The 21,569-nt window shown below is 36.8% G+C and overlaps 1 protein-coding gene across 1 annotated transcript in view; it reads left to right on the forward strand.

The window, feature by feature from the left end:
• Positions 1–2,704: 2,704 nt before the first annotated feature.
• LOC140145164 (uncharacterized) overlaps positions 2,705–21,569 on the forward strand; it is a gene marked incomplete at its 3' end in the record, with an annotated part of 57,484 nt that continues 38,619 nt past the window's right edge. Inside the window, exon 1 of the mRNA XM_072166940.1 lies at positions 2,705–2,853. The remainder of the gene's footprint in view (positions 2,854–21,569) is intronic.

The raw sequence follows: 21,569 nt of genomic DNA on the forward strand, positions 1-21,569 counted from the left end.
TTGTCAACCTTTGTAAACAAAATAACTCGTTCGGTGATGGGCGCACACCACTAAATAAAGTTCCATTGAAATACACGTAAATATACATGAAAGTAAGTTTGATTTCTACCCTATATAAAACCAGTTTTCATATTTTGCTGGCACCAATGCCTTAAATAAAGATTAAAATTTAATTTAAATTGGTTATTTGAAACAAGTTGAGACTAACTTTTGAGATACGAGCCCCTGAACAGCGCCATCACGAATTTCAGCCGACACTCGCGCCTCCTTCCGGCCATGATATAATTGTTCCGATCACATGCACATTCGTGTCTGAATATTTTCTGAACAGATTTGTAATCTTGAGTTCCTGTTCTATCGGTTTAGTCAAAACATTCAAGAGTCACTAAAATTCGGTTCCTAAAGAACGCTGTAACGCTGTTCGCATAGACGCTATTTTACCGGGCCTATGCATGGTGGCAGCACACCACTAAATCCTTCCGCATTTGGTGTAACCCTTGATAGTCCCGGTAAACATAGGTCGGTAGTGAAAACAAGTGGGTGTCCCTTGGGAGCAAGATGAGTAGCCGTGATTGTTTATTATAATTTAATTAAAAGATATGCAATTGATCAATGTTCAGAATATCACAAAATGGTGCATCTTGATCTGGTCAAGAAGTTTGGCTCCCGAAACTAATCCGCGTGCGGACATGGTAAGGAGGCATTCGTGCATGCTAAAAATAAGGGTGGCGCTGTTCAGGTCCCCGTAGCTTAAAAGTTAGTCTCAACTTGTGTCAAAAAATCCATTTTAAATTAAATTTCAATCTTTATTTAAGACATTGGTGCTACTAAAATATGAACAATGGTTTTACATGGGGTAGAAAAACAAACTTACTTTCATGTATATTTACACGTATTTCAATGGGAGTTTATTTAGTGGTGTGCGCCTGGTACACCAAATCCGGAAGGACTTAATTGTGGTGTGCTGCCTTGAGGGTACATGCCACGAAATAGCTTTCCATAGACTTTACGTGCAAAATAGGGGTCACGTTTTAGGCTATAAGTCGAGTTACGTCTTACTTTGAAATATATATTTGATATCATCTTAATCAGAACAAAATACTGAATAAAATACCTGAAAAAGAAACAATATTTTAGGTATACTTTTTGAGAAAAATAGCGCTATATAAAAAGAATATGAAATTTTCCCGTGTTTACGTCCGACTGCTAACCGCGTTTTGACCTCGTGTGTTCATGCGCTCATCATCGTAAACATCACTCAAATTTTCGCGTTTTCTGTTCAAATTAGTAGAGATCACATTCACAAGTTCTAGCAAAACACGATTTGCAACACTAAAATTGTTAATATTGTACCGATTTTGCACATTTTTATGCAAAGTTGGGACTATAGTCGTGATAAACTTTTACCGGAAACCGCTTCACAGGCGGATTTAGTGGTATGAACCCTTGACTACACAGGGCGCCTTCCCTGGTAATCCATGTATTCCAACCGTTCAAGGTAGGTATGAATAATTAATCAGTTGACGTAATTTACAACCTCTAATGATGTAGTGTTTCGCTTGTTTCTACGAATACAGCCATGTTTGAATGTCATTACATAAATAATAATTTCATAATTTACATTCATACTAAAAAGTAATTATTATTATTATATTATTATTATTATGATTTATTATTATTATTATTATTATTATTATTATTATTATTATTATTATTATTATTATTATTATTATCATTATTATTATTATTATTATCATTATTATTATTATTATTATTATTAGTGTTATTATTATTAGTTATTGGTGTTATTGTTATTATTAGTGTTATTATTATTATTATTATTATTATTATTATTTTTATTGTTATTATTATTGTTATTATTATTATTATTATTATTATTATTTTATTTTTTATTTTATTATTATTATTATTATTGTTATTATTATTATTATTATTATTATTATTATTATATTTACCAAGCTAGGCCTAATAGATAATAAGAAGAGGAACAAGAAGAAGAATATTTAACATGTTAAAAGGTCTAACATCGTTGGCCAGGCCAACTGATGGCCAGGTTTGTGCAGTAACTAACTAAATACCAGCAAGTACTAAAGGTTTATTCTAGAATTTGGATAGGTAACCGTACATATTACAATGTTCTTTTTACTGGTCAGGACCTTGGGAGTTTGCACAATTATCATGGATTATGTTGCCATACAATGTTGAGATTCTGGAACACTTTATGAATAAATCCAGATGTGTTATAACTCTTTAAAGTAATAATAAATACCGGTAATAATAACAATTTTTTGTTTTGTTTCGTTTTTAATTACGAATAACAATGATTGAATGATGGATGCAATGGCAGTGGCGTAGCGTCATAGGGGCACAGGGGCATGTGCCCCCCCAATCGATAGCAAAATTTAGAAAATCCCATAGGAAAATTGCCGAAAAACGGCTTGTGCCCCCAATCATACCCGGTGCCCACCCAATCATGGTCGGTACCCCCCCCACACACACACACACACACACACACACACCAATATGATGACCCACGCTACTGTGTAATGGCATTCAGTTCACGATACATGCGTCGAAACAGAAAATACTACATATCCGCAGAGTTCGTAAATACGTCACCTGATTAATTATTCACAGTTTCCTTGAACGGTTGGAATACATGGATCATTGCCTGTTATCCACTAGTACAGGTTCGGCCAGTACATGTTGGATTTCTCACAGTATATTTCGTCATACAATCATGTTATATATCTGTGTTGTTGGTTTTATGTAGATACGCAGATGTGCTGAGGCGGTGACGTGTTAGAATATCTTTCGAGGATGTTATGTGAGGTAACTATAACAATAGCAAAGGAATATATTTTACAATATTTTTAATTCTTTGTTTCCTGGTCTAATTTTACCCGATACATCCACGGTTACGGTACGGTCGCGGTATAGATATTGTTATGATCCTGCAGATCATGAGAAATCATCTTATTAATTAGGTTATGAGTTAATTAATACATTTCGGGTTAATCATTATGTGATTCAATTATCGTTAATTATTATTGTTTCTTAGCAAGCTTAACCACGTGCTCCACACATGTGATAGTGATTAGCCCTTGCACCAAAATATTAGTGAGTAAAACGATGAGTCACACGCACTAAGCAGATGGTTCATTATTCCCCTGGCGGAGTGAACCGAATATTTGGTTCAGAGCAAACCACAGCGAACCGAATATTCGGTTCATGATTCCCCAGGCGTAGCGAACCGAATATTTGGTTCAGAGCAAACCACAGCGAACCGAATATTCGGTTCATGATTCCCCAGGCGTAGCGAACCGAATATTTGGTTCAGAGCAAACCACAGCGAACCGAATATTCGGTTCATGATTCCCCTGGCGTAGCGAACCGAATAATTGGTCCAGAGCAAACCACGGTGGACCAAATATTTGGTTCATGATTCCCCTGATACTAACAGTGACTAATGAGCGAGTATATAACCAAATGATCTGATAAGTTAAGGGAAGTCTCGACGGAGAGTTCTGACTGAGTGATTGACCGTGCATGTTTATGTGATGTAGACCTGAATAAATGTTCTATACCGATAGGTGAATCAAAGAAGAAGAATCAACTTGGTAGTATTTGTCTCCAATCCATAAAGGATACCCGCATAAGAGTTTTAACATTAATTGCTACCCCTGGGTACGCAACAATATAAATAAAAATACGAGGGTCATTCAATAAGTTCTACCTCCGCTCTTTTATAACTTTGGTTCTGTAAATAGTAGCTTCTTCAAACTTGGCATATTTAAACATTGGCATGTTACCTACAAATCGATGCAAATGTGTATTGATACCGTGTTCAGATTATTGTAGCTAGGTGACCGGTAATCGCTGATTTCCAACCGCCGGACCGACTTCATGAATAATTAATGCAATGACGTATGACATGTTTTCGAATACTAGTATTATCAACAGATTGAAGTACTATTATACAGACTTGCAGTGAATGTTTATTTATTTATTTATTTATTTATTTATTTATTTATTTATTTATTTATTTATTTATTTATTTTGTTTATTTTGTTATTTTGTTTGTTTAATCACCTATCATATCTCGAAGTATATGAATCGATCAAGCAAGCCAAGCAAGCAAGTTTTAATTAATCGATCAATCAAATATAAAATCACATGTGTCAAACTAGACTTCTCCGTAGTCCACTTGCCAATTGTGCACTACTCTGGCTATTACATTTAAGCTTAAAACTCTGATTTAATTAATGAGTGCACAATTGATAGATTTTCACAACTGATCTTTTCAGTCACCGTACGCCCTCTGTTTGTTAGCTTCAAACTGGCAGATTCTAAAATTAGAATTGTTCAGTATTGAAGTGTCATTATAATTATGCCATTATGATATGTTGCATTCAATAATATAAGCCTACGTAGGGCCTCTATACTTTACTTTTACTGTCACAAATATAATTATATAGCCTAAACTTTTTCATAACCATTTTATACTAGTATTTTGATATACTAAATATCAGTATAATTTCGAGTTCAACTGAATGCGTTCATCATGATTAATAACATTTTATTTATCAAAAATCGACTATGGCATAGTCTAGTGTCAAACAAGAAAACATATTGCAAGACGATACTCACTCACTCACTATAATAACTAGATAACTAAATAACATAACTAAATAATTAGATAACTAAATAACATAACTAGATAACTAAACAACATAAGATAACGGGATAACTAAACTAAATAAGATAACTAAACTAAATTAGATAACTAAATAAGATAACTAGATAACTAAATAAGGTAACTAGATAACTAAATAAGATAACTAGATAACTAATTAAGAGAACTAAATACTAGATAACTATAACTATATATGATAACTAGATAAGGGAGTGTTCAGAAATACTTTGGTGGGGTGGGCTGGTAAAAAGGGAGGGGGGACCAAAAAAGTTTTGGACCTAAAAAGAGGGGGCCACCAAAAAGTTTTAGGTGCCAAAAAAGTTTTCCTCTTCAAAATTTTCTCGCGCTTCGCGCGCATTGAGACCATCTATATCACTTTTAATATGGGCCAGTTTTGGGTTTCAGTGCTTTTGTTTGAAAAGTGTACACATATAACATTAAAAATGGTCTGCAACATCTGGGTTGGTCTAAGAAATACTGGCACTTTTTACCATAGAATTTTATATCTCTTCAAAGTAGGCTACAAATATGATTATGTTAAGTACCAATCTGATCAAAATACAACTACATCAAGAAAATATTGCAAATAAATTAGATATCTTTGCACGTACTGCACACTTCAGTTTACTATTTCTCATTGCAAAATTATTTTGTACACATAAGCCCATGGGTAGATTTACCATAGGGCAGAGTGGGCCCAGGTGCCACGGTCTTTGGGGGCCAAAACTGATACCTGTGTACATTTGCGTGACCAAATGAATCTAGTATTTGACCATTTTAGCTTTTTGCATAAATTAGTTCCAATTTTAACAATATTTGACCATTCAAGCTTCAATATGGCCAATACTATTCATAATAGCCACGGATCCAAATTATGCTGATGTGCCTATGAACCTCCAAATAAATCCTCTATTTCATTTATCCCTGTAAAATCAGATAAACACCCTGATTTTTCCTTGTGCTTGTATTTCATGCGCAATTGTCCCACTAGGAATGTTATAAACAGTTGCCTCCCTCAATGACATGTGACCCAGAAACCACACCACTGGAAACAACACTATTAAGTATGTTTGTTATACGATAATGGGGGGGTCAAAAAAGTTTTGTCTCTCAAAAGAGGGGGGTCAAAAAAGTTTAGCAGTCCATCGAGGGGGGGGTCAAAAAGTTTTCGAGTGAAAAATTTGAGGAAGACCAGCCCCCCTACCAAAGTATTAATGAACACTCCCTAACCAAATAAGGTAACTAAAGAAGATAACTAAACTAGATAACTAAACTAGATAACTAAACAAGATAACTAAATTAGATAACTAAACAAGATGACTAAACAAGATAACTAAACGAGATAACTAAACTAGATTACTAAACAACATAAGATAACGGGATAACTAAACTAAATAAGATAACTAGAAAACTAAACTAAATTAGATAACTAAATAATATAACTAGATAACTAAATAAGGTAACTAGATAACTAGATAATTAATTAAGAGAACTAAATAAGATAACTAGATAACTATATAAGATAACTAGATAACCAAATAAGATAACTAAATAAGATAACTAAACTAGATAACTAAACTAGATAACTAAACAAGATAACTAAATTAGATAACTAAACAAGATGACTAAACAAGATAACTAAACTAGATAACTAAACTAGATAACTAAACAACATAAGATAACGGGATAACTAAACTAAATAAGATAACTAGATAACTAAACTAAATTAGATAACTAAATAAGATAACTAGATAACTAAATAAGGTAACTAGATAACTAAATAAGATAACTAGATAACTAATTAATCGAACTAAATAAGATAACTAGATAACTATATAAGATAACTAGATAACTAATTAATCGAACTAAATAAGATAACTAGATAACCAAATAAGATAACTAAATAAGATAACTAAATAAGGTAACTAAATAAGATAACTAAACTAGATAACTAAACTAGCTAACTAAACAAGATAACTAAATTAGATAACTAAACAAGATGACTAAACAAGATAACTAAATTAGATAGCTAAACTAGATAACTTAACTAGATAACTTAACTAGATAACTAGAAAACTTAACTAGATAACTTAACTAGATAACTGGATAACTTAATTAACTAGATAACTTAACTAGATAACTGGATAACTTAACTACATTAGATAACTAGGTTAGATAACTAGATAAATAACTAGATTAGATAACTAGATTAGATAGCTAGATTAGATAACTAGATTAGATAACTAGATTAGATTACTAGATTAGATAACAAGATTAGATAACTAGATTAGATAGCTAGATTAGATAACTAGATTAGATAGCTAGATTAGATGACTAGATTAGATAGCTATATTAAATAACTAGATTAGATAACTAGATTAGATGACTAGATTAGATAACTAGATTAGATAACAAGATTAGATAACTAGATTAGATAACTAGATTCGATAACTAGATTAGATTACTAGATTAGATAACAAGATTAGATAACTAGATTAGATAGCTAGATTAGATAACTAGATTAGATAGCTAGATTAGATGACTAGATTAGATAGCTATATTAAATAACTAGATTAGATAACTAGATTAGATGACTAGATTAGATAACTAGATTAGATAACAAGATTAGATAACTAGATTAGATAACTAGATTCGATAACTAGATTAGATTACTAGATTAGATAACAAGATTAGATAACTAGATTAGATAACTAAACTAGATTAGATAGCTAGATTAGATAGCTAGATTAAATAACTAGATTAGATAGCTAGATTAGATAACTAGATTAGATAGCTAGATTAGATAACTAGATTAGATAACTAGATTAGATAACTAGATTAGATAACTAGATTAGATAGCTAGATTAGATAACTAGATTAGATAACTAGATAACTAGATTAGATAACTAGATTAGATGACTAGATTAGATAACTAGATAACTAGGTTAGATTACTAGATTAGATTACTAAATAAATAAATAAATAAATAAGCAAGCAGCAGCTACGCCCCACCCCCCTATATTTTTCTCCCCCCAGTTCCCCCCCCCCCTCCACTTTTTAGGCACCCTCCTCCAATTACGTATTAAAAATGTCTACTTTTTGCGGCAATTTTGCGCAAAATTTGTCGAATTTGCCCAGCCCCCCCCCCCCCAAATTCATTTGCCCCCTCCCCCGAAAAAATTCCTGGCCGCCACTGAACAATTAGGCCTATCAATTAATTTATTAAATGGCAACGACTTACACCACTCTGAAGTAAGCATAAACAAATAAAAACTAAAAACCTTATTAACAAATAAACAAAAAAATAAACAAATTAACAAACTAACTTATAAATAAATACATAAACAGGCAAATAATAAACAAAATATCAACAAAAATAACAAACAAATAAACAACAAACTTCTAAACAAACAAATAAACAATATGATTAACAAAAAATAAACAAATAAATAAACAAAATTAACAAATTTATAAAAATAAATAAGATACTTCACATAAAATAACAGACAAATAAACAAACTTCTAAACAAACAAATAAACAATATAATTAACAAAAAAATAAACAAACTTCTAAACCAATTAATAAACAAATAAACATACACTTATAAACAAACACACAAAATACAAACAAATGAACAAGGTCATTAACAAATCATAAACAAACAAGCAAACAAATAAATTAATAAACTTATAAACAAATAAATAAACAATATGATTAACAAAACTTATGAACAAATAGATAAACAAACAAACTTATAAACAAACAAACAAAATACAGACAAACAACAAAGTCATTAACCAAAGATAAAAAACAAGCAAACAAACAAATAAATTAACAAACTTAAAACAAATAAACAGTATGATTAACACAAAATTAGTAAATAAACAAACAACAAACTTCTTAAAATAAACAAATAAACAAAATAATTAACATAAAATAACAAACAAATAAACAAACTTATAAACAAACAAACAATATAATTGACAAAAAATAATTAAATAAACAAACTTATAAACAAATAAACTTATAAACAAACAAAAAAATAGAAACAAATAAACAAAACATTAACAAAACATAAATAAACAAGCAAACAAATAAATTAACAGACTTATAAACAAATAAATAAACAATGATTAACAAAAAATAAACAAATTAACAAACTCATAAACAAATTAATAAAGAAACGTTTAAACAAACAAGTACACAAAACAATTAACAAAAAAGCAAACAAATAATTATTAAATAAGCAATAACAAACAAATAAACCAAATGCCCATGTAGTATTCCGTGACCGTGCACTGTATTTTAATACTGAGCCTGTGCACAGAATACCTAGAACGCTAGGATATACGTCATTTAATTAATTATTCATAGGTCGGTCCGGCGGTTGGAAATCAGCGATTGCCTAGGTGGGTATGACCTCAGAACCAAAATAAGATTTGATACACCAGAAACTGTAAAAACTCTAGTTCCAATAATTGGAACTCACGGCTCCTCAAACGTTCGAAATTTGTAGTTACTACAACTATAAAAACTCGTAAAACATTTACATGAAAATATGTGTGTAATTGTGTATCCCACGAGATTGGCTCGATATGCAAGTGTTATGAATTATGATTATGCTTTAGAACAGACTGTAACTAAAACAACATCAAATGTGCAACCAAACAGCAAGATGACCTGTAATAAAAATGCATTTTGTTGAGATTTTTATACCACTGGAAACCTCTGGCTACATAACGTTTATGTACCAAAAATGTCTTGCAGATTAATTCACTTAGCAAAAATATCGTCAAATTTGAATTTCGTTCTGGTATACCAGAAGCTACCAGAACGAAATTACAACAGTGGCTCTATTGAACATTGTAATACACATAATCATGCATCACCCGTAAACGCAAAATTGGAATCAACTGAAATGTTGAGATTAAGCTTTTTTCGTGGATATCTACTAAAAATGTCATAAAAAGAGGATGTTAGGATCACGAAATCCTCCTTTAACTTTAAAAAATCAATTTTTTACATGTTTGTATGTCTGGTGGTCCTTCAGAACACGAGAATCTAATTGCAGACCATCTGTATGACATGGCTATTCAGTTCTGTCTCAGAGCTGAAAATTAAAAATAAAGTCACCCAGCCACTTTGTGTCCCTTACCCTTGCCAATTCAGTTCGGGGGCACTGCTAATTCAAAGACGTCTCTGATATCAAAGACGGGTCAGTGATTTCACATACGGGGTCTGTGATATCACATACGTTGTGCTTTTTGACAGTTCGGCGCTAGATGCAGCAATTCGGCACAGAATATGCTTTCCTATGTTTAGCAAATATCTATCTGTGCAAACATCATATCTATCTGTGCAAATTCTGACAAATGGTCTCAGAAAATACTTAGATTGCAAAATCGAGCCATTTACGGCCCAAATCCAACAATTCACGGGGAAGGGGTGAATATTTTGGCAAGGAAAACAATGTGGGGACAAGGAATTTTTTGCCAGTCAACGAGGGGGGAGGGGAGCGATATTTGACACGCATTGTGGCGGCACGCTGGCGGCACCTTTTACACTTACACTTACACTTAGATTTGATGGGTTAAAATTATAGGTTTAAGCCTTTTAGTTCCCCATATCCATTCTTGCTCCAAAACTTGTCAATTTTGCCCTTGAATTGGTTTGTTGTCTTAACATTCACTACTTCTTTGGGAAGTTTATTCCATGTATCTACCACTCTCTGGGAGAAGAAAAAACTTCCTCAGGTTTAGACCTTTGTGCAGCTGCTTCTTGAAGAGCTTAAAGTTGTGTCCTCTGGTGTCTGTGTTGTGTGACTTGGTGAAGAGCTCCTCTGGTCTGATGTCTTCTAGGCCGTTCAAGATTTTGAATACCTCTATCAGGTCTCCTCTTAATCTTCTGACCTCTAGCGGGTAAAGATCCAATTCTTCAAGCCTTTCCTGATATGGTTTGTCTCTTAAACTTGGTACCAGTTTAGTAGCTCTTCTTTGCACCTTTTCGATTTCTTTGATATCGTTGACTTGGTAAGGACTCCATGCTTGGACACAATACTCCACATGTGGACGAACATAGGCTCTATACAGGATGGAGAAACTCTCTTTATCAATGTACTTGAATGTTCTCTTGATGATTCTCAGACTCGTCATGGCCTTGTTGGCAGCCTTTGTACACTGCATTGATGGTTTGCAGTCATCTGTGATGTAAACACCCAGATCCTTCTCCTCTTTGGCCACCACAATTTCATCATCTCCAAGGACATAGGCTCTCTCAGGGTTGTCGTTTCCCAGGTGCATGCATTTACATTTTGATGCATTGAAACGAAGGAGCCATGTATCTGACCAGTCCTTGAGTTGGTTGAGATCATCCTGTATAGCATCACTTCCTTCAGAGCTGTCTTTCTTGACCCTGTTGTACAGCTTGGTGTCGTCCGCAAACATTTTAGTTGTTGACGTAACTACCTCTGGCAAATCATTGACGTACAATACAAAGAGTATTGGCCCTAACACTGACCCTTGCGGTACGCCACTCATGACATCGGCCCAGTCTGACAATTCTTTTCTCACTCCAACCTGTTGTTTCCTATCCTGAAGGAAATCCTTGATCCAGTCTAAGATCTTGCCAGAAATCCCATAAGCTCTCAGTTTGGAGATAAGCCGTTTATGAGGAACTGTGTCGAAGGCCTTTGCGTAGTCAAGATATATGACATCTACTCCAAATCCTTCATCCAAGCTTCCTGTGATGTCTTCTAGAGTGGTGAGTAAGTTGGTCATGCATGATCTTCCACTTCTGAACCCGTGCTGATCTTCTGAGAGCAGATTATGTTGGTTGACATGGTCGAGAATGGCATCTCTCAGTAGCGACTCCATGATTTTGCAAGGAACGCTGGTAAGGCTGACTGGTCTGTAGTTGCAAGCCTGGTTTTTTGACCCTTTCTTGAATATTGGTGAAACTCTTGCCAGTTTCCAGTCGTCTGGGATACAGCCTTCCTCAAGCGATTTCTTAAAGATCCTGAACAGAGGGACAGCCATTTCATTCTTGCATTCTTTGAGAACGTTAGCATGTACTTGATCTATACCTGGTGACTTATCTTGCTTCAACCTATCCAGCTTCTTCACTACATCATCAAGAGTAAACTCTGCTCCACTGAGCTCTTCCATGTCTGGCTTACGGTCTGATAGAGTTGGTGGTTCGCCATCAGGTTCTTGTGTGAAGACACTCTGAAAGAAGTTGTTCAAAACATCAGCTGTTTCTTTGTCAGTCTTGGTAAGATCACCCTGCTCATTCTCCAATTGGGAGACTCCTGACTTGACCTTTTGTTTAGCACGAACATAGCTGTAGAAGGCTTTCGGTTTCTTCTTAAAATCTCTCATGATTTTCTTCTCATAATCTACCTGGGCTCTTCTAACTTTCTTCTTGGTTATGTTACTCTGCTTCCTATACGCCTCATAATCTTTGTACTGCTGTGTCTTCCTGTATCGCTGATACATGCTGTATTTCTTCCGAATTGACCGCTTTACTCCAGACTTCAACCATTGCGGCTTCTTGCTTTTCTTCTTCTTGAGGGGAACATGTTCATGTATGGTTGTTTCATACGCTTCTTTGAAGATGTTCCATGCTTCATTGTAATTCTTATCTTTAAACTCTTCTTCCCAATTCACATTCTTGAAGTGGTTCTTGACCTTAACATAATCACCTTTTGGGTAGTTGAATGACGTGGTCTCATTGTCGACTCCTTGGAAGCTAGACTTTGTTTCATGCTCCCAGAATAGGCCATCATGATCGCTGTTTCCGAGCGGTGCCAGATGCTCAATGTTGTTTACCATCTGCTCGTCTCTGGAGAAGACAAGATCAAGCATGGATGGTTTCTGGGTACCTCTATTCTCGTAGGCTTTTCGACATGTTGCACTAGATATAGATCTTGTGTTGTGTCAAAGAACTTCTGTGCCTCTTCAGTGTCCCCACCACTCTCTATCTTGCCTTGCTTCCAGTTAATTTCAGAGAAATTGTAGTCACCCATGAGTAGTAGGTGAGTAGCATTCTTAACTTTTGCAGCATGTTCAAGTTGCTCGCATAGCTTGCGGTTGTTCTCATCTGTACTGTTAGGACTTCTGTAGCATAGTTCAACTAACACTTTCTCATTCTTCTCTAACTCAATCAAACACCACACTGAGCTGTTGAAGTCATTGGAATTGTTGATCTCGTGACAAGCAACCGCTGACAGTGACTCATGGATGTACAGAATAACACCGCCTCCTCTACCACTTGGTGAATCTTTGTCAAGTCTAAACATAACATAGCTGTCAAAGGCAACTTCGCTGTCCATTATTGTGCTGTTACACCAGGACTCTGTTACACCAATCACATCTGGTTTTAGATCATCAATGGTTGCCTCAAGCTCAGTTCTCTTATTCATCACGCTCTGGGTATTGGTACAGTAGCAAGTAATCTTCCTGGTACTCCTTGAAGCATTACAAGGTGTTCCGTCTTTATTACCATTCACTTTCTTTGTAGGTCTGTTATTTTCTTGTCTACCGTTAGCAGCTATCTCTTCATCTCTTGATGTGTCACCTCTTTTCTCATGTCTCTTATTTTGATTTTCATGTCTATTGTTAGCAGCTGTCATCTCCTCTCCAGATGTATGTCTCTTGTTGGCTTCTTGTATTCTTTTGGCATCATCCTCCTCATCTCCAGTTGTGCTGTGTCTCTTGTGATCTTCTTGCCTAGTGTTAGCAGCTTTCTCTTCTTCTCCAGTTGTTTTATGTCTCTTATGAATTTCTTGTCTCCTGTTGGCTGCTTTTTTCTTTTTCTCCAATTGTATCACGTCTTTGGTGTTTATGTTTACTCACATGTCTCTTGTAAACTTCTGACAATTCTTTTCTCACTCCAACCTGTTGTTTCCTATCCTGAAGGAAATCCTTGATCCAGTCTAAGATCTTGCCAGAAATCCCATAAGCTCTCAGTTTGGAGATAAGCCGTTTATGAGGAACTGTGTCGAAGGCCTTTGCGTAGTCAAGATATATGACATCTACTCCAAATCCTTCATCCAAGCTTCCTGTGATGTCTTCTAGAGTGGTGAGTAAGTTGGTCATGCATGATCTTCCACTTCTGAACCCGTGCTGATCTTCTGAGAGCAGATTATGTTGGTTGACATGGTCGAGAATGGCATCTCTCAGTAGCGACTCCATGATTTTGCAAGGAACGCTGGTAAGGCTGACTGGTCTGTAGTTGCAAGCCTGGTTTTTTGACCCTTTCTTGAATATTGGTGAAACTCTTGCCAGTTTCCAGTCGTCTGGGATACAGCCTTCCTCAAGCGATTTCTTAAAGATCCTGAACAGAGGGACAGCCATTTCATTCTTGCATTCTTTGAGAACGTTAACATGTACTTGATCTATACCTGGTGACTTATCTTGCTTCAACCTATCCAGCTTCTTCACTACATCATCAAGAGTAAACTCTGCTCCACTGAGCTCTTCCATGTCTGGCTTACGGTCTGATAGAGTTGGTGGTTCGCCATCAGGTTCTTGTGTGAAGACACTCTGAAAGAAGTTGTTCAAAACATCAGCTGTTTCTTTGTCAGTCTTGGTAAGATCACCCTGCTCATTCTCCAATTGGGAGACTCCTGACTTGACCTTTTGTTTAGCACGAACATAGCTGTAGAAGGCTTTCGGTTTCTTCTTAAAATCTCTCATGATTTTCTTCTCATAATCTACCTGGGCTCTTCTAACTTTCTTCTTGGTTATGTTACTCTGCTTCCTATACGCCTCATAATCTTTGTACTGCTGTGTCTTCCTGTATCGCTGATACATGCTGTATTTCTTCCGAATTGACCGCTTTACTCCAGACTTCAACCATTGCGGCTTCTTGCTTTTCTTCTTCTTGAGGGGAACATGTTCATGTATGGTTGTTTCATACGCTTCTTTGAAGATGTTCCATGCTTCATTGTAATTCTTATCTTTAAACTCTTCTTCCCAATTCACATTCTTGAAGTGGTTCTTGACCTTAACATAATCACCTTTTGGGTAGTTGAATGACGTGGTCTCATTGTCGACTCCTTGGAAGCTAGACTTTGTTTCATGCTCCCAGAATAGGCCATCATGATCGCTGTTTCCGAGCGGTGCCAGATGCTCAATGTTGTTTACCATCTGCTCGTCTCTGGAGAAGACAAGATCAAGCATGGATGGTTTCTGGGTACCTCTATTTCTCGTAGGCTTTTCGACATGTTGCACTAGATATAGATCTTGTGTTGTGTCAAAGAACTTCTGTGCCTCTTCAGTGTCCCCACCACTCTCTATCTTGCCTTGCTTCCAGTTAATTTCAGAGAAATTGTAGTCACCCATGAGTAGTAGGTGAGTAGCATTCTTAACTTTTGCAGCATGTTCAAGTTGCTCGCATAGCTTGCGGTTGTTCTCATCTGTACTGTTAGGACTTCTGTAGCATAGTCCAACTAACACTTTCTCATTCTTCTCTAACTCAATCAAACACCACACTGAGCTGTTGAAGTCATTGGAATTGTTGATCTCGTGACAAGCAACCGCTGACAGTGACTCATGGATGTACAGAATAACACCGCCTCCTCTACCACTTGGTGAATCTTTGTCAAGTCTAAACATAACATAGCTGTCAAAGGCAACTTCGCTGTCCATTATTGTGCTGTTACACCAGGACTCTGTTACACCAATCACATCTGGTTTTAGATCATCAATGGTTGCCTCAAGCTCAGTTCTCTTATTCATCACGCTCTGGGTATTGGTACAGTAGCAAGTAATCTTCCTGGTACTCCTTGAAGCATTACAAGGTGTTCCGTCTTTATTACCATTCACTTTCTTTGTAGGTCTGTTATTTTCTTGTCTACCGTTAGCAGCTATCTCTTCATCTCTTGATGTGTCACCTCTTTTCTCATGTCTCTTATTTTGATTTTCATGTCTATTGTTAGCAGCTGTCATCTCCTCTCCAGATGTATGTCTCTTGTTGGCTTCTTGTATTCTTTTGGCATCATCCTCCTCATCTCCAGTTGTGCTGTGTCTCTTGTGATCTTCTTGCCTAGTGTTAGCAGCTTTCTCTTCTTCTCCAGTTGTTTTATGTCTCTTATGAATTTCTTGTCTCCTGTTGGCTGCTTTTTCTTTTTCTCCAATTGTATCACGTCTTTGGTGTTTATGTTTACTCACATGTCTCTTGTAAACTTCATGTCTATTGTTGGCGGCTTCCTCTTCGTCTCCAGTTGTGTTGTGTCTCTTGTGGTCTTTTTGTCTACTGTCTACTACTTTGTCCTCTTCTCCAGTTTTGCTGTGTCTCTTGTCAAGCTGCTTGTTTACTTCACATGATCCATACTTTGTAGACTTATCCACTACCTCATCTCTTGGTCTATGACCTATAGACACACTATCAACTTCCTCTTCATCCGGTCCACATTTTAAAGACCTATCATCTACTTCCTCACTTGATCTACAACTTGCAGACTCACTAGCACTCTCATGTCTATAAATAGACAATTCATCTTCACATGGTCTATGAATAGACCTATCATCTACTTCCTCGCTTAATCTACAACTTGCAGACTCACTATGCTCACTAGCACTCTCATGTCTATAAATAGACAATTCATCTTCACATGGTCTATGAATACACCCATCATCTACTTCCTCACTTGATCTACAACTTGCAGACTCACCAGCACTCTCATGTCTATAAATAGACAATTCACCTTCACATGGTCTATGAATAGACCCATCATCTGCTTCCTCACTTGATCTACAACTTGCAGACTCACCAGCACTCTCATGTCTATAAATAGACAATTCATCTTCACATGGTCTATGAATAGACCCATCATCTACTTCCTCACTTGATCTACAACTTGCAGACTCACCAGCACTCTCTTGTCTATGAATAGACAATTCATCTTCACATGGTCTATGAATAGACCTATTATCAACAAAACATGGTCTATGACGACTTGTAATAGACGCACTTACATGTAGTCCAGAACTTTTGGACCTGACATCATTATCGTATGATCTATCACTTGTAGACTCATCATAATGATCACTGAAATTGCTGTTATGCTTCCTGGCATCAGCTGAATTTTGTCTAGTACTTTTAGACTCTTCCTTTGGTGCGACGTGTGTGTTCGGTGCTGTGCTAAGTGCATTAGTGCTGTGTGAACCTCTCTGGTAGCTTGACTTAATCGTCTGCCTCTCCTCTTCCTTGTCTCCTCCCACCTCCACGAAAGGGCTGGTCACCACTGGTGATCCTCCCACTTTTGATGGTTAACCCACTTTCACCAAGTTCTTTTCGGGAATTCAGTTGAGCACGTAGTTTCCTATTCTGCACTCGTTCCTGGTACGTCAAGTCGGGGGTGATGTACACATTACTCCTAGCTTTATCCTTGCTATTCCTCAGCTTCTTGGCATTTGTCAAGGCTTTCTTCTTTGCATTCTCATTGTTCACGGTGACTTTCAGTAATCGTGGCCGTCTGCCATCGTCATCTGATTTCTTCCCTAATCTAACAGGCTGAGTAATTTCAAAGTCTTCAACATCTAATTCTTCCAGAATGTCGGTAACTTGCATCACATCATAAGCTTTTCTATCTTCACTTTCTACACTCTCTGACTCTGGTATGTTGTGAACAATCAAATTACATTCCCTGTTGCTCCTTTCTTGCAGGTAGTGTGAAACCTTTTCCTCAATCATTTCTTCCAATCTTTCTTCCCTGTTAACAGTAGCTTTCTCAAGTTTCCTGAACCCTTCAATCATTACGTCAAGTTTCTTCTTCACTTCCATCATTTCATCTGTCTGTTTACCTGGACTACCACCACGTAGGCCCCTACCTTGTACGAAGCAGGTCACTGTTGGGATACACGCATCACAAAACCACATGAGGTTAGCCTGGTATTTACTTTTCTTGGTTAGTAACTTATACTCTGTCTGATTGAAGCCAGCACATGCCTGATGTTCCCATCTGCCACACTTGTCACAACAAACAGCTTTATCATCATCATTTATTTGCTTTCGGCAAGATAGGGCAGGACACATAATAATGGTGTCAACTACTACTTCACTTGGTTCATTTTGCTTTGAGCTACGGGGGGTTGGTATGCCAGGGAGAATACGTGTTCTAGTATTAGGTGTCAATGTCATTGGATTTGTACTATCACCATGATCACTACCAGTACCAACATGACCAGTTCTCTCACGGCGATGGTCTGGTGTCATTGGATTTGCTTTACCATTCTTACTGCTAGCACTACTACCAGTTCTCTCACGGCGATTGCTATCAGGTAATAAGCGTGAGGCACTAGTGTTTACACTACTATGGTTGGCACTGGCTATTGGACTCTGTATATTTATACTACCACTACATGTACCTGTACCACTCCCGTTCCCGTCGAACTCATGGCCGCCATCTTGGATTTTGTGTTTACTACTGCGGGCATGACGGGTTTTTGATTTTTCAGTTTCACTTGTTACAGACTGTGTTCTGCTCGTTCTAACCATGATTATATGGATATGGGGTTTAGCTTAACCTTAAATAGTATCCCAATCAAACCTGAACGGTCCTCTTCTTCAGCAAAATCTTGATTTTCTTCCAATTTTTCAGGACACTCGGCAAAACACGTCTGAACACTACTCGGTGTTTCTAGACTTTCAAAAATATGTTCAAAATGACTTGGGGGGAAAATGGTAGGCCCCTATGGAAACGTTCAGGCCTAACCTCGTGGCCTGACTCTTCTTGCACACGTGCATGGGGATGAATTCGGATAAATATGGACACTTGTATTTTATTAATAGGGGTGGGGTTATGTTATGATCAGGTGGCTCAAAATAGATCAATAAATTACGGTAAATCAGGCGCGTGCCCAGGGGGTGGGGCTTTTGGGCCTTTCAGTCCCGGGGTCTTAAAAAAAGAGGGAGGCAGAGAGAGAGAGAGAGAGAGAGAGAGAGAGAGAGAGAGAGAGAGAAGGAGAGGGAAGAGGGAGGGAAGGGGATGGGAGTGACAGAGAAGTGGCGTAGCCGGGCCCGTACGCAGTATTTCTTTTAGGGGTGCTGATTTTAAAAAGTGGACCTTCTACCCAAAACTTTGGACTTATTTGACTAAAAAGCATAAAAAACAGTAAGGTATATAGACAGTGCCCCCTAAAAAATCGAAGGGGTGGAAAAGGGAGGGAAAAGGAAAAGGCCTACTTTTTCGGTCTAATTTCCCAAAAATTGAAAGAAATATCCCGAAAACTGAAAACAAATATAAAATAATACCATTACCGGGACGAAAATGTTACAATCGGCACAAAATATTAGCAAAACTGGGATGAAAATTTTGTTTTGCCACAGCCACCTAGCCTCATTTCAATGTCCGAGCATTTTAGGCAAAAGAAAGGCAGAAAAGTGGAAAGAAAACAAGGAAGTAAAGAAGAAGAGTACGTTCTGAGTCATTGCGCATCATAATTATGTTCATGCTTGAAATTTGTGACACGGAAATCGCATCCACTGGAAATCCGTTCTAAAATACATATTATGCATTATCATGACATGATGATATGGCCTATAGGCTATGCTTAAGGGCTGGGGTATGAGCGACCTTGAAGTTCCGGTATCTGGAGAGGGGAAGCAATGAGTTACCCCAAATCACAGCGGCAGGTAGTGACTGGGCCGCCGAGTGCTAATATATATTTATTTTGGAAGGTTCGTGTTTGTTTTAAATTTTGGGGCGTTTTTCCAAAATTTGATATTTTTGGTCATATTTCAAAAAAGCGACATGCCAAAGACAACTCTTTGGGCACATAGTTTGTTATTGTTATTGCAGTTCTTTTCCACATACCTACGTTAGCATTCGATTGGGTGATTTACTAATATTATATATTTTATGACTGCAATTTGGCGTTTTCAATGCGTTTTACACGTATCATGAAATTAACGCAAATATCTAGTCACGCTGCTTTTAGAATTTTTACCTGATCGTCGGCTTTTGCAGGCAACAGAATGCAGATTGGCTCACGATAGATGTCGTATTCCTCTATGTGGTTCACTCATTGATAAAATGAGTTTGCATTCCTTGTAACAACACACACATTGCCGTCTGGAAACCGGGTCTGGTACTGATTTTGGGACAGCCAATAGACTTCAGCGCCGTATCAAATCTCATAAAAACCACACGACTGACGACTATGTGTTTATGTTTCCCGCACGAAAGCTTGTGTCTACATCTATTACTATACTTTTTTGGAAACGTATTGACCTTTGACCATTCTTTGTAAACGCCCTGATATGACCTTGATATGTTCGCTTGATTGGGTACGTTATAGCATCCATTTCATTGAGGTGTTAGGACTTGGTCAGTAGATAATACTTGCAGGGATACAATAGTTTAACATGGTGTGTGAGCATGGTGAAAGACTCATTATTGATTAGGCGCGGACATATTAAAGGTACAGGTCCTTTGCGTGTATAGCAGAAAATTATAATAGAATGTGTGAATAGAATGTTTGGAATTTTGCAACTAAAATACTAACTGCATTCTGCATTATGTATTTATTTATTTATTTAGGCCTATGCCTATTTATTTATTTACTGACTTATTTATTTATTTTATTTATTTGGTATATTAGTTAGTAGGCCTAGTTAGTAATATTCCATGATAGGCCTACGTCGGTTTATTAATGATTGTTGATAACTTGACAACTTGATTGATTGATCGATTGATAGTCATTTCACATTATATTCCTAGTTTATAGGCCAATTTGAATAACATCGTAGGCCTACATTAGATAAATAGACCTATCAGTATTGATTTATTCTATTCAGCAATATCAAGGATTACTATCAAACTTCTCATAGCTGATTGTCAGTTGGCTCAGTGGTAACGCAGTAGGTTTTACAACACCGAGGTCCCGGGTTCGATTCCCACCTCTGCCTATTTTTTGCAAGGCTGAGAAAAAATGAAATTTCTGGACTGCAAACTTATTTGGCGCGCGATCTGAGCTGGTCCTTTTCTGGTGGCTGTGTCTGTTACAGGCACACTCCCTCTGCATCCAAACCAGGTTCACGCTCATTACACCTCCCTTAATCATGATGGTCGGAAAAATAAGTTAATAATAGGGGCCTAATGTAAAATGTTTTTAGTTTGAGGATAATATCCCCTCTCACAATTCGGGTCCGTTGAAATCTATTATGCCTAAAATAATACCAATAAATAAGTGTAAACTTTTACACAAAATGACTTTATTGTGCCTTTCATTAATTATTTGAAACTTCCCCAACTTCCGAGGGAGCATATCCCCTCATGCACCCTTCTCCGTCAAAAAGAAAAGGCTAACTTGCAAGTATCCATATGATATAGGCCTAATTGAGTAGGTTCATACCCATAACATTTGCGGCCCAGAAGTCAGGTCCGCAGGAAATTTGTATGAATTACAGGCCTATCATTCATAAATATATGCCTATAAGCCTATTATAGCATATCCCCCTCAAGCACCCCTTGCGTTAAAACAAAAAGGCTACACTTAGGCTGAATTGTAGGAGTTATTGAGCACACGTATTCATTTAAATTTAAACAGCTAATTTCCTCAGGCCTCGACCGCTTTATACGGCCAATAAAATCAACTAAATATCTGCACTGATCATTTATATTTCGCACCATTGGCAAGCAAGCGAACACTCTGTCAGTTTTATCTTCATGTTTTACCATGTTTACAAACCGCGATCGGGGAGGCGAAGCCGACCGTCTTGTAAACCTACAACTTGTTTAGCTCATTAATGTTTGTATGTAAATGACCCAATGCACTGACGAAATACGCTGTTTTCATTGGTGGTTGTACGATGATCATACCGCCCATTAGCCCCATTGTCAATCTT

The sequence above is a fragment of the Amphiura filiformis genome, unplaced genomic scaffold (assembly GCF_039555335.1).
Source record: "Amphiura filiformis unplaced genomic scaffold, Afil_fr2py scaffold_157, whole genome shotgun sequence".
Taxonomy (NCBI): Eukaryota; Metazoa; Echinodermata; class Ophiuroidea; order Amphilepidida; family Amphiuridae; genus Amphiura; species Amphiura filiformis.